An 11,401-nucleotide genomic window follows, 5' to 3' on the forward strand; every position below is an offset into this window, starting at 1 on the left:
TTTTTTTTTTTTTTTTTGGCAGGAAAATTGCCATAAGAATATACCAGAAATTCTTCAGAATAAAAAAAAAACCAAAACACAACAACAAACAACCACAAAACTAAAAACCAGATTTGTCAAATTAAACTTTTATAAAGCACTTAATATTCATTCAGTATAACTTTAGGATACAGCAGACATTAGGAATGAATATGCTGAAGGACGAACTGTACTGAATGTTCCAGGGACCAGCATGCCTATCCGTGATTACACTGAAATTTTGAATCTCTCAGAAAGGTGAGTTTAATTCAAGAGCAAGTGATTTCTCAAATACAAATCTGTAGAGAAAACAACATTGTTGTTAGTTTATGTTTAAAGCTGGTGGATTCTGATAAAACGTTTCCTGACAGATTGCAGGCCGAAGCCACAGCTGTGTCTGGGCGTGAAGTCCTCTGAGTCCTTTAGCACTGGCCCTTCTTGGATGAGCAATACAGAAAACTGAATTCAAAACCCACGAGTACCTATAGGAAGTATTGGGTATGAGGCTTAATGTGAATGCAACTAATAGAGTCTTCAGGCTGGTTATCTCGGAGGAATATGCAATTAGCATTGAATCTACTCCAGCTTTTAGCCAACACCAGAATGAGCTCAACCTTGGCAGAAAAATACAGAAAAAGATTTTACCACAGCCCCTCTCTGTTGTGGGTGCTGGTTTACTTTGTGTAAATATACTCTGCTTAAAGCAGAAAATTGAGGATGTGCTCAGGTTATTTTTGAAAAGAGAAGCGATGCATCTCAATGCTTCCTAAGACGGAAAGAACTTTAAAAAAGAGATGAAGAGGGATGAATATTTACTAGCATCATACCAACGCAGTTTCTGTCTGTCGATGAAAAACCTCGGACCCCCAAAGGGATATCACTAGTATGCCTTCAGCAAGGTTCCTGAAGTGGAAATAATAACGCTTCCTTGGTGGAAATGAAAACACTTTAAAGAGTGTCACCATTGGCCAGCACATGGAGAAGTTTTCCCGTTACTGTAAATGTGGTTTGTTACAGAGATAGCATATCGTGCTGTTAAAATGTTGGTTTGATTTTCAGTCTTTTCTGTGTTGTAAGGCTGTATGTGAAAACATATACTTTGCAGATGTTACGGAAACATAGTTCACTAATTATTCATGATAACACATTCTCCTTGCCTCTAACCCGTAAGGAGTAAAAATAAGATTTATTTTAGGATTTTGAAAAAATCCACAACTTCTCTTTCCTTCTCTACCTCTCTTACAAAACAGAAAAAGCTTAAAGCCTGACACGTTCTGCTCAGGCAGGGTTGGAAAAGAATTTGAATAAAGAAATCTGGTGGGGGAAATGCTGATGTCATTTCCGATGGGATTAATCCATTCATACAGTTGCTCAGGATTTGCAGTCCTGTGATCTAATATATTCATTTAAGGCAGGGTCTTGAAAACATCTACATTTTCTGAAAGGTGGATTTCACCAGGCCTATTCTCTAGGCTGGTTCCCCAACAATTTAAGCAGATTTTACACTGTAAAATTTCCACTTTTGTCACCTTTGTAAGGATGGCATTTTCTGATTTACACACATAATCTAATGTATTAAAATCAGGGGTGAGTTCCTGAGTAAAAGCTAGATCTTGACACATTTTATATGGATTAGTCATCAAATTTTCTCTTCTCACAAGTCCTTTAAAGTCACTGCTCGTGAATTTAGAGTGGGAGCCTACATGTTCAGGCTAACCATCTGCACGCAGTTTTATTAAACGTGTCTCCTCAGCGGTTTAGCCTTTCTATTCTCTGCCTCAGATAAAACTGAAATACTTATAATACTATCCTTTGTGCAGATAAAAGTGAGAGAAGATGGAAAATGACACAAAAAAAATTCCTAGGATTTGACTGGTTTAATCTCCTCACACCCATACCCTTTCCAGCGTAGCAAATAAGGAATAAAACAAAACATGCTTCTATAATAAAATTCACTTGTATTCCCAGATCAGTTTTTTTTTAGGAGTTGGAAAACATCCTTTTTATATCCTAACGCATTCACTTGGATTTTTATTTAGGTGGTTTTAACAGTGTCTTAAAATTAAAACTAGACTGACTTTGTATTTGAGCCATGTAGGACTAAGCATATGGTTTCAATTGAAATATACCAAAATCTCCATGTCAAAAAAAAAAAAAAAAATCATTCCCCTTAACAAACATTCTTATAAAATTCTACTTGAAGAAGCAGGTGAAGGGGTACTATTTACAGTCAGCTCTGTATTTATTTTTGTGCAGTCATGGTTGACTGTTCCCCGGGTTTTTAATGACTCGGTGCACACAGAGCACTCATTCAGCAGCACTAACACTGCGTTATTCTCCCAGGTCTGAGGTTGGTGCAGAATATCGATAGGGGATTTATTCCTTCTGCTGTAATTTATGACTTTTACTCAGAATGGCATGGCTTAGGCACTGGCATTTGAGATGACTCGACTGGGGCTCTGCAGGCCCTTCTGCAGAGGATGGGCACTGGTAGAACTTGCCTACGCAGCTTGACCTGGAGCCCCGCCGCACTTGTTTGTCACAACTGACTTTGAACCAAAGCTCACGGGGTGCTCTGCAGAGCTGCAGGAACACTACCTGCCTGCTGCCACATTTACGGTCAAGAAGCAAAGACGTCTGATCAGCTCTAATGGAAAGAAGCTGGATTAAATAAAATTTGCGGGCTCATTTACACTTCGGAAATACTACAGCTCTTCCAGCTTGGTTGCCTTGGATGAGAAAGCCCCAGCCCAGCTGCTGACATTCAGGGCCTCTGAACACCACAAATAGGTCCATTCTGGTGCTTTAATCCCTCTGGGGTTTATGCTCCCAGAGCGCGTGCAAGCTGATCAACCTGCATTTCCCTAGGGAACGTCTTGCTGGGGTGCTGGAAAGCTGGAGACAGCAGCACAGTAGTGATGTGGCAGACAGGGTGGATTTCCTCCAGGGTTAGACAGGCGATGCCCAGGTGTAAATTTGCTGAAGGATCTCATCGTCCAACCCCACAGAAGCACAAATAAGAGCAGATTCCCTCCGGTAACAGAATAAATGCTTCCGTTTCACAGTAGGCAGCATTGGAGGCATTCAAAACACTTTGCTGTTCGGAGTCTGAAGAAGGTTCAACCAAACCAAATCAAAATGGGAATTAAGAGGGTCCATTCAAACCCGAGAAGTGTCTGGGAGGCAGGGCTGGACAACCCATCCATCCTGCAAGAGTAACCCACAGGCAGAACACCTCCGCGAGTTAAATGGCTGCAGCGTGCGGTTTTCTGCGATGCAGAGGGAGCGTGTCTACAGCTACGGGGTTGCTTCTCCTTCCCCTCCTGCTTTTCTCCCAAGTAAGAGCCTGCCTAATCAAGTTTCCAGTATTAAATCTGCGGGTGGCAGCACAGTGGCTGAACAGAAAGGAATAGCGGGACCGCGTGGCCTCTTTCACCCCATTTACCAAATAGTTTAGGGCAGACACCTTCAGAGGCATAAATATTGCTTTGAAAAAAAAAAAGGCAATGAATATTCCCCTTTCTGTCTCCCCCATAGCACGGTGTGATATACTAGCAATAACCTCCGGGTAAGACCCGGCCCCTGGCACTGTGCCATGCCTTTGGCGGGAGGTGGGATTTCACCCCTGATTTTCCAAACGTGCTAAATCACTGCTTTGTTGGCTTGTAATATATTTTGCAGGTTATGCTTCTGGAGTGGTATGGCATCGGACTTCAAAATCACTCTCTTTTTTGTAGAAATTCTGCACACAGAACGATGGCAAGGGGTGACATATCCTGTGTTTTCTTAACCTCTTGTTGCACTGGAGTCATTTGCATGTCAGTTTGATGAAGGGGTAGTTTGCCACAAATAAAAAAGCGGGGAATAGCAGCAAAGAGTTTGGGTAATGAAACCATAGAGGTTCTCCCTTACCTCCCAAAGCACCTTGTGCACAGTACAATTCTGAAATGTGCTTGACCTTCACTGCCCCAGGAAACAGTGCTGTCAGAGGGGCTGCTGGGTCAGGCTCTCCAGGCACGGTTCTGAGGATTTGCTGCTCATGCTGCAAGCAAGAGGCACGGCCATTAAACGTACTTATATGTTTTTATGTATTTATCTTTAAAGAACTACCTTTTGCTCATCTTCTCCTATTGCTGATTTTTAAAAATACATCAAGCATCTGAACTGATCCAACCCACAAAGTACCGGGCCAAGCTCTCTAACATTACTCTCTGAACAATCAAGGATGGTATAATAGTTTGTTAATCTTGTGATTACACGTATAACCAAATAGTTTGGACTAACAAGGAGTTGCTGAGATAGATGCACTAACCAAAACACACTCGGACATCGATTAAAACTAACTTACCTTTCTTTTGAAGTAGTCCAGCTGGGATCGTATATAACTATGGGCTGCAAACTCCAGCTTGTTTTGTGGTGGGTTCTTGCCTTCCTGAAAACGTACGCACAGGATTTTCAAAAGTGTTAAAGTGAGCAGTGAGCATTATACTACAGCTTTTGGGAAGACTTGAAAGTTAAAAATCACAACTAGGACCACTAATTCTGTGGCAATAATTTGAGTATTATTATTTTCACATTATAAAAATCTTTTGTTTGTCTTATTCCATTTATCAATATTATTTTCACCCATTTTCTTCTAAAAGGGATTGGTTTGCTCTTAATTCGCTGTCAAAAGTGTGAGCACACCACTGAGAAGGGTTTCTGGCCACTTCCTGGTGTTTCTTCTGCTGCAGTGACAAAAAGGGAGTCCAGAGCTGCGTCAGCAAAACCAGAGAAAATAATCACCTTAGTAACCAAGATACTCAAAGAGACATCAAGGAATGCATTTTCTAAACAAGTTTTCTCTAACTCTTGCTGAAAGTGATGGGGACACTACCCGTGCCTTTGGCAGGGAAGAGTCAAAGATGAATCTTGGAAATATTTTGCTCTATACTGTAACTGGCTTGCTTGCACTTGGCTTGCTTGCAAATTACTTGCAGACAGTAGCCTTTTCTCTTTTTTTTTGAGCTGCGAGTCATTTGGGAATCAGTACAATGAATAACACAGGAACCATTAGTTGTTTCTGGAAACTTATGTTTTCAGAAATGTTAGGCATTTCCAGATATGAGTAGTAATTCCTAGATTGTTCATTGTAAATCATCTGGAGTTAACACAAAAAAGAATTTACTATTGTTAATCAAATTATGGTCAACATAATGCTTTCTAACAGTGCTCCTTGACCACCAACTGTTTGGTACTAGTTATTGATACATGATGACTAGCCTTGGGACAAAGTTGTTGCATGAGAAAAATCGTCACGGGAAAGAATCCTTCTGGTCCAAATTTTCAGCAGAGGTTCATTTCTGCTGAGGTGTGCAAAAGAGTTGGCATTTACATATGGTTTTGGTTATCAAACATTTTCAAACAATTAGCTGTATGATTTGATTAGGAACAGCTGAGTAATTGAAAAATTTTCTTAACTAATGCAAATAAAAAACTTAATTGACTCACATGTACAACCATAATGATAAAAAAAAAAAAAAAAGTAAATTTAATTTGGAGACTAAACTATGTGCACTGAGGTTCCTGTATTCTGTTGCTTTCCCATTAAAAATTCCATTTTCATCTCTTCATCACAGATATAAACCTGGGACTCTTAACTGGATCACACATAGTAATACATGAGCAATCCCCTCCAGACATCGTGACTTTACCAAGTTACTTCACTGGTTACCAAAAATCTTTTTTGTCCAGATGTTACAGCAGTAAATATGTTGGAAGTGGAATGCATTAGCAAATAAAAACGTGTCTAATCTCTGGAATGGCACAGAATATTCTCTTTCATCATATTCCCCATGTCTATTAGAAGCAGAAGGGTTTGTAGGTGAAGTAAGACCGTATGAAGAAAACCATATCCCACTTGTTGAAGCTAATACATAACAATTACTAAACAGGATCTACTAATGTGTGGAATGTGAATACATTTACATCAGTGCTGGTGTAAGCAGACAGGACTCTTAGACCTTGAAATAAGGCCCCTAGAAACATCAAAATTTTAGCAGTTCTCGGTGTTTTCCCCAAATTCACACTTCTGGACACTACTATCAGCTGTGGGATCTGTGAGAGACAGCACAGGCATACCTTCCCAGTCCTTCCTCCCCTCCTCTCTTGGACCAGCTCTTGACAGGAAGCTCCACTGCCAAGTCCAAGACTCTGGGTGTTGGAGGTGACTCTTTGGAGAGAGCTGGTCCATGCCAGGGCTTGGGGGGGATTTGAAAGCAGGCAGCCTTAGCCAACAGATCTTCTGAGAGCCGCCAGTACAGGTTTCTGTGATGCTGTAGCAAATCCAAAGCAAGAGTTTCTCAGTACTCAGTACCCGTAAATCGGCCATGGCAGTGAAAACCAGCAGAAGACAGCTGGATCTCCGAAAAAAGAGAACAGCAGAGAAAAGCTGGACAGACAATGTGAGGGTGGAGGTGTGCCTTGCCCAGATGTGTCTCTCTGCTTAGGAAGCAACGTTCTGGGCAACATGCTATTTTGAGAGGAACATGTAGGGCATGGTGAGAACCATGGTAATAGTCTGTTTGAAAGACTCTATGGGAATTCTGATTTTTTTTTTTTCCCAAAAGAATGAGCAGTGTCTATCTAGTGACAATACTAGAAATATTTAAGGTTAAATCTCGGTCACATTGACACTATAGAGAAAGCTTGAACTGACTTTGGAAAGGCCAGTATTGCACCTGTGCAGATTGCCATGTGAGAAAAACCTTTCAACAGCTCCCAAACTCACACGGTCAGGACTCAGGACACATTCCCAGTCCTCAGGGGCTCTTCTAAAGCTGTGCTCACTACCTTCCATTTGTTGCTTATGTATTTTATGTGCCTGCTTAAAACCACATTGATCCCCACGTACTGTGAGGTGATGGAGCACACAATGATGTGATAATTCCTATGGATTCATAAGGAGAAAAGAATGGACCTGCTTTTCCATCTGTACTTTGGGACAAATTAAGGCTGAAGGGCACATTCCTGTCTATACCTACCTGTGTTCACATTCACAGTCCTACCAAACTCGGCAGGGCTAATTATATTCAGAAAGCGAAGGATATGCCGAGTGCTCACAAGAGGAGGGTCTGAGAAAGAAGATGATTTCTGTACAGCCATCTGCACCACCGGGTCACCCAGGTGCGCCAGCAAGTTTCAACCAACATGGGTGATCTCCTGAGAGGAAGCCTGGAAAATGGGTTGACCATATGTCCCTTCCAGACTTTTCAGCCCTTTCTCCCTTTCCCACTAATCGCTTTATATTTCTGAAGCTGTACTGGTCAATTTAAGGGTAACCGACAGTATAATCATAGAAATTTTGCTTTACCACCATGTCTTTTCTGTTTAAACCACAAATAATACTAGAAGCTTACCATATCAGAACAAAACATAAACAAGTATAAGCCAGAAAACAGTGAAAACAGCGTTTTCTCACAATGACTATGAAGATGATAAAGACAGGTATGGACAGAGATGCTTGCAAATTAGCAAAGATCAAAAAGAACGAAAGCATGTCAGGAAAGTGTATTTTTGTCATTGATTTAATGGCAATATTTTCTTTCAGGAAAAAAAAAATCCATGTAAAAGATTAGCAGTTCAAATTGTTTAACAACTTCTGAGGCTGACAGCTGTTTAATATAATCAAAACATTGCCTTTCAGTAATGTAATCTACTAACAAACCACTCTCCAGGGTTGCTGCTACTTGCACCACTCAGACATGAAAAAGAAAGTGTCAGATCTTTCCTGAAAGCTTTGCTGGATCCCAAGGCCCACTTGGATGCAAGCTTGGATGCTCCTATGCTGGTGTAGCTTGGAAATGGAGCTTTGTCCAGCCGCTTGCTAGATGTGTTCTCGCTGTTCTTGGGACAACTATAAAAAGCTTAAAGGCCTGTACAAACACGCAGAGTCAAAAGTAGGTGTAAGTAGGAGTAGTAACACCTCTTTTCTCTTCTTCCACACTTCTCATCGTTGCCACTGTGTTGGATCCCAGGCAGTGCTTGCCCTCAGCGAAGCAGTACCCACAGCCTCTGTTTGGCACCCGGGGAGGTGAGGGGCAGCCCTGGCAGCCTGTCTCACTGCAGGGCATTCCAGCACTTGCTCTGGGTTTAAATCTAGTTTTAAAACAGTTTCTATGATCAGACCGAGTGTGATTCTTGCAATAGATTATACTCTGGAATTATCTTTTGTTATGCCATTAATAACCTGACCCGATCCGGTATGCAGTTCGGGAGATTTACCACAGAATTTTGGTTTGCCCTTAGTGAGTATGAGGCGGTTACCTCCTTGAGAAAATATGATGTCATCCAGGGAAGCACTGGAAGTAGCAATTCATACATTTGAGGGCTTTAAGGCTATCTTACAGTCACTGACACATTCTCCCTTTTTTGGCTCATTCCCTTGTAGAACACAGATAACAGTATATAGGTTTTACCCCACTGGATTTTGCAAGGATTAGTTAGTGAGGGTTTTTTTTAAGAGAACACTCTGACTTTTGTGGACCGTATTTGGCAGTGGTACCATGGCAGCGTAATTCCTTGTAACCACAGGGGAACTGTGACTTCTGCACCAAAGTTGCGTGGAGATGTATGCTGTGTGTTACAGCGCATGCAGAGACCCAGCTGCTCCGTGCAGCACACCACTTAGAGGCATAGCAGTAGCTGTACAGCTGAAATATTTTCTTACCCTTTTCATAAAGTTTAAACCAGGAAAAAAAAAAAAAAAAAGGACTTCCTGCCATGACATCACTATGGAATATTTAAACCATACACATCTCCTCATTTTCAAGCCAACTTTCTCCTGCAGTTTGAATGCAATCCCTTTTATTTTGCTATATCTGAGGACAAGCAAATGTTCAGAGAGCACTTGCTACTAATCCAATCCTTGTACTAATTCTTAGCCAAGCACACAGCTAGAAACACTCTACAGCAGAATCTCTCTCTGTGTATACATATATATATTTCCAGGCTGATAGTGCCAGTTCAGAGGCTGTCAGCCTGAGTGCCCTACAGCTCAGCAGGGAGCTGCCCCAGGCCTCCATCTGACCAAAGTTTCATATTTTAACTGCAGCCTTTTTTCCCCACCAGCAGCCTCTGGTGCCTCTGTGCCAGCCTGGCAGCTGGCACCCGTGTGCCACGGGGCTAGCAGTGCTGCCCGGGTGCTCCCTCTCCGGTCCAAAACCATCACCCCAGCTGTGCAACGGCCAGGCACCGGTGCAGGAGGAAGCCTTCAGCAGCCCCGTTTGCATTTGCGGCTCCAGCAGCTGTTCCTTGTCTCCTCCAGCAAGGCAGCGGGCCAGATCTGCCTGTGGTCAAGGCAGCTGGTTGGACCATGCTGACCTAAACCTCAGATGCCTTCGCAGACCAGCCAAATCCTTAGCAGCCACATCCTGCTCTTAAACAAGACAAAGAGCATGGAGAATGGTTGCGAACCATTCGGAGTTACTCTGCAGGAGAGGTGTTTCCGCAGGGTGGGAGTTCAGGGGGCCTTTAAAGATACACAGCACAGAGAGGAGCAGTTTTGTTCCTATTAATGGAAATTATAAGGCTTAGTTCACTGCTTTACTGAAGAAATTGAGGCCTGTATGAATTATCTTAGCCAGTCAGTTCCAGAGCTACTCAGAGAAGAGTCCATTTCAGAAAAACCCACAAAGTTTAGCAGTAGTATCAGTACTGTCACGGCAGCTCTCTATGACAGGCTTGTGGCAAGGTCTGCGGAATTTAAATCGTAATTATAATATTCACCCTTATACTACAAGGATGAAATTCAGGTTTGTCCCATAGCTACCACTGAGGTGTAGGTGGGTGTCAGGGCAGTGCGTGTGCGTATGCCCAGGCACTTCAGGCGTCAGCTCCTGGGGTGCTCCGGGATCTCCCCAGATCTTCACCTGTCTGCACAGAGGAGCCATTGGGCTGAGCTGGGGCAGGGAGTCACCCCCCGGCACAGCACTGCACACACTGCTGTGGCAAGTCTAGGAAGGCCCAGAAATCCCCCCGAGCAGCTCCTGCTGTGCAGAGCCCAGCTGACAGGCTCCACCGTGCAGAGCAACAGCCCAGGCGGAGATCCCGTCAGTCCCAGCAGCTGCCCAGAGCCCTTTTCTTCCTGCAGAACTGATCAAACCATGCACAGAGAATTACAAATACTCAGTAGAAGCTGCTCTGACAGATGCTCTCATAGGGCAGTCTTTTGTACATAGCTAATATAGTCAGGAGATGCTTAGTTTGTACTTTAAGATAATACATAGAAACAGCTCATGTGTTTGCCAGAGCGGTCCCATGGGACCACAGCCCAGCTGGATATAAATGTGCAGCAGAACAGCAGCCTGGGGAGTCTCAGCCGATCCAGCTGAAGATGCTGTTGCCAGGACCCTCGCAGTGGAGACTCCCACCACCATCCAGACGGTGACCAGCCATCCTCTTCGAGAGATCTGTTTCCCCATGCCAGTGTACCTGTGCAAGAGACCCTAACGAGTTCCTAACAAAAGCTCTTCCCACAAATGTCTGGGCAATGGGCAGAAAATAGAGGTGCTGAAAGTCTACAGTTTCAGAAATTAGTATTAGGCATCAAAATGCAGCCCAGAAAGCCCATTCCTTCATGCCTGTTCCACAGCAGATGGAGTTGACGGCTCCAATCCTTCTCAGCAGTGTGTCAACACTCACAAAGATAAGGTTTAGTGCTACAGGTCATGGAGAAATAAGCTGAACAGTTCTTCTTTGCCCTTTCCCCTTTGAATTTATCCAAGAAAAAAAACACAGCAGTCTCCAATCAAGAGTGGGATGAGATCCACTGGTTTTTACCATCTTATATTTCTGCTCTGGATTTCTAGGACCTTTTTTCCCTGCGCTACCTTTAGCACATGTGACACAGATGTTATCTCAGAGTAGAAATCCACTTGGTTATCTTCCTTAAATGATTATTTTGTGATTCTCCTTAATAAGTGTCTATTCCAGGAGAGTTAACATATGCCTCTAGAAGAAGAAAGGACCTCAGTTTGTTGACTCTCATCATTATTTAGGTGCAGCTGCATGCTGCACATCAACGATGTGATTCTTCTAAGATAGAAGCTAACAAAGATCAAGTTGTACTATTCTTGCTGTATTTTTCTTGGACACTTGCTCTTCCTAGATAGCAGTGGGAAGCTGTCTTGAAATTGCTTACATATTCTGCAAATATGGCAGATTTCTCTGTGATCCTGAGCCCTGCCTGAAATGAAACATATAATTGAATTTTGAAATGATGGACGTAGTGGCATGAATCCAGTGATTCATGAGGATTGGAAGGACATCAGGGAAAAAAACACATCGGTTTAAAGAAAAAAAAACAACCTGTCATCAAGAGCTCAGCTGGACATGCACTTCCACC

At 42.8% G+C, this 11,401-nt stretch overlaps 1 long non-coding RNA gene across 1 annotated transcript in view; it reads right to left on the reverse strand.

The window, feature by feature from the left end:
* The window catches only part of LOC113481368, an 8,426-nt gene extending 2,098 nt beyond the window's left edge, over positions 1-6,328 (reverse strand). Inside the window, exons 1-3 of the long non-coding RNA XR_003398664.1 lie at positions 6,139-6,328; positions 4,367-4,450; positions 3,931-4,060 (exon numbers count right to left, since the gene is read on the reverse strand). This is a non-coding gene — a long non-coding RNA (uncharacterized LOC113481368). The remainder of the gene's footprint in view (positions 1-3,930; positions 4,061-4,366; positions 4,451-6,138) is intronic.
* Positions 6,329-11,401: the final 5,073 nt, after the last annotated feature.

The sequence above is a fragment of the Athene cunicularia genome (assembly GCF_003259725.1).
Source record: "Athene cunicularia isolate RWA chromosome 5 unlocalized genomic scaffold, athCun1 chr5_part3, whole genome shotgun sequence".
Lineage (NCBI taxonomy): Eukaryota > Metazoa > Chordata > Aves > Strigiformes > Strigidae > Athene > Athene cunicularia.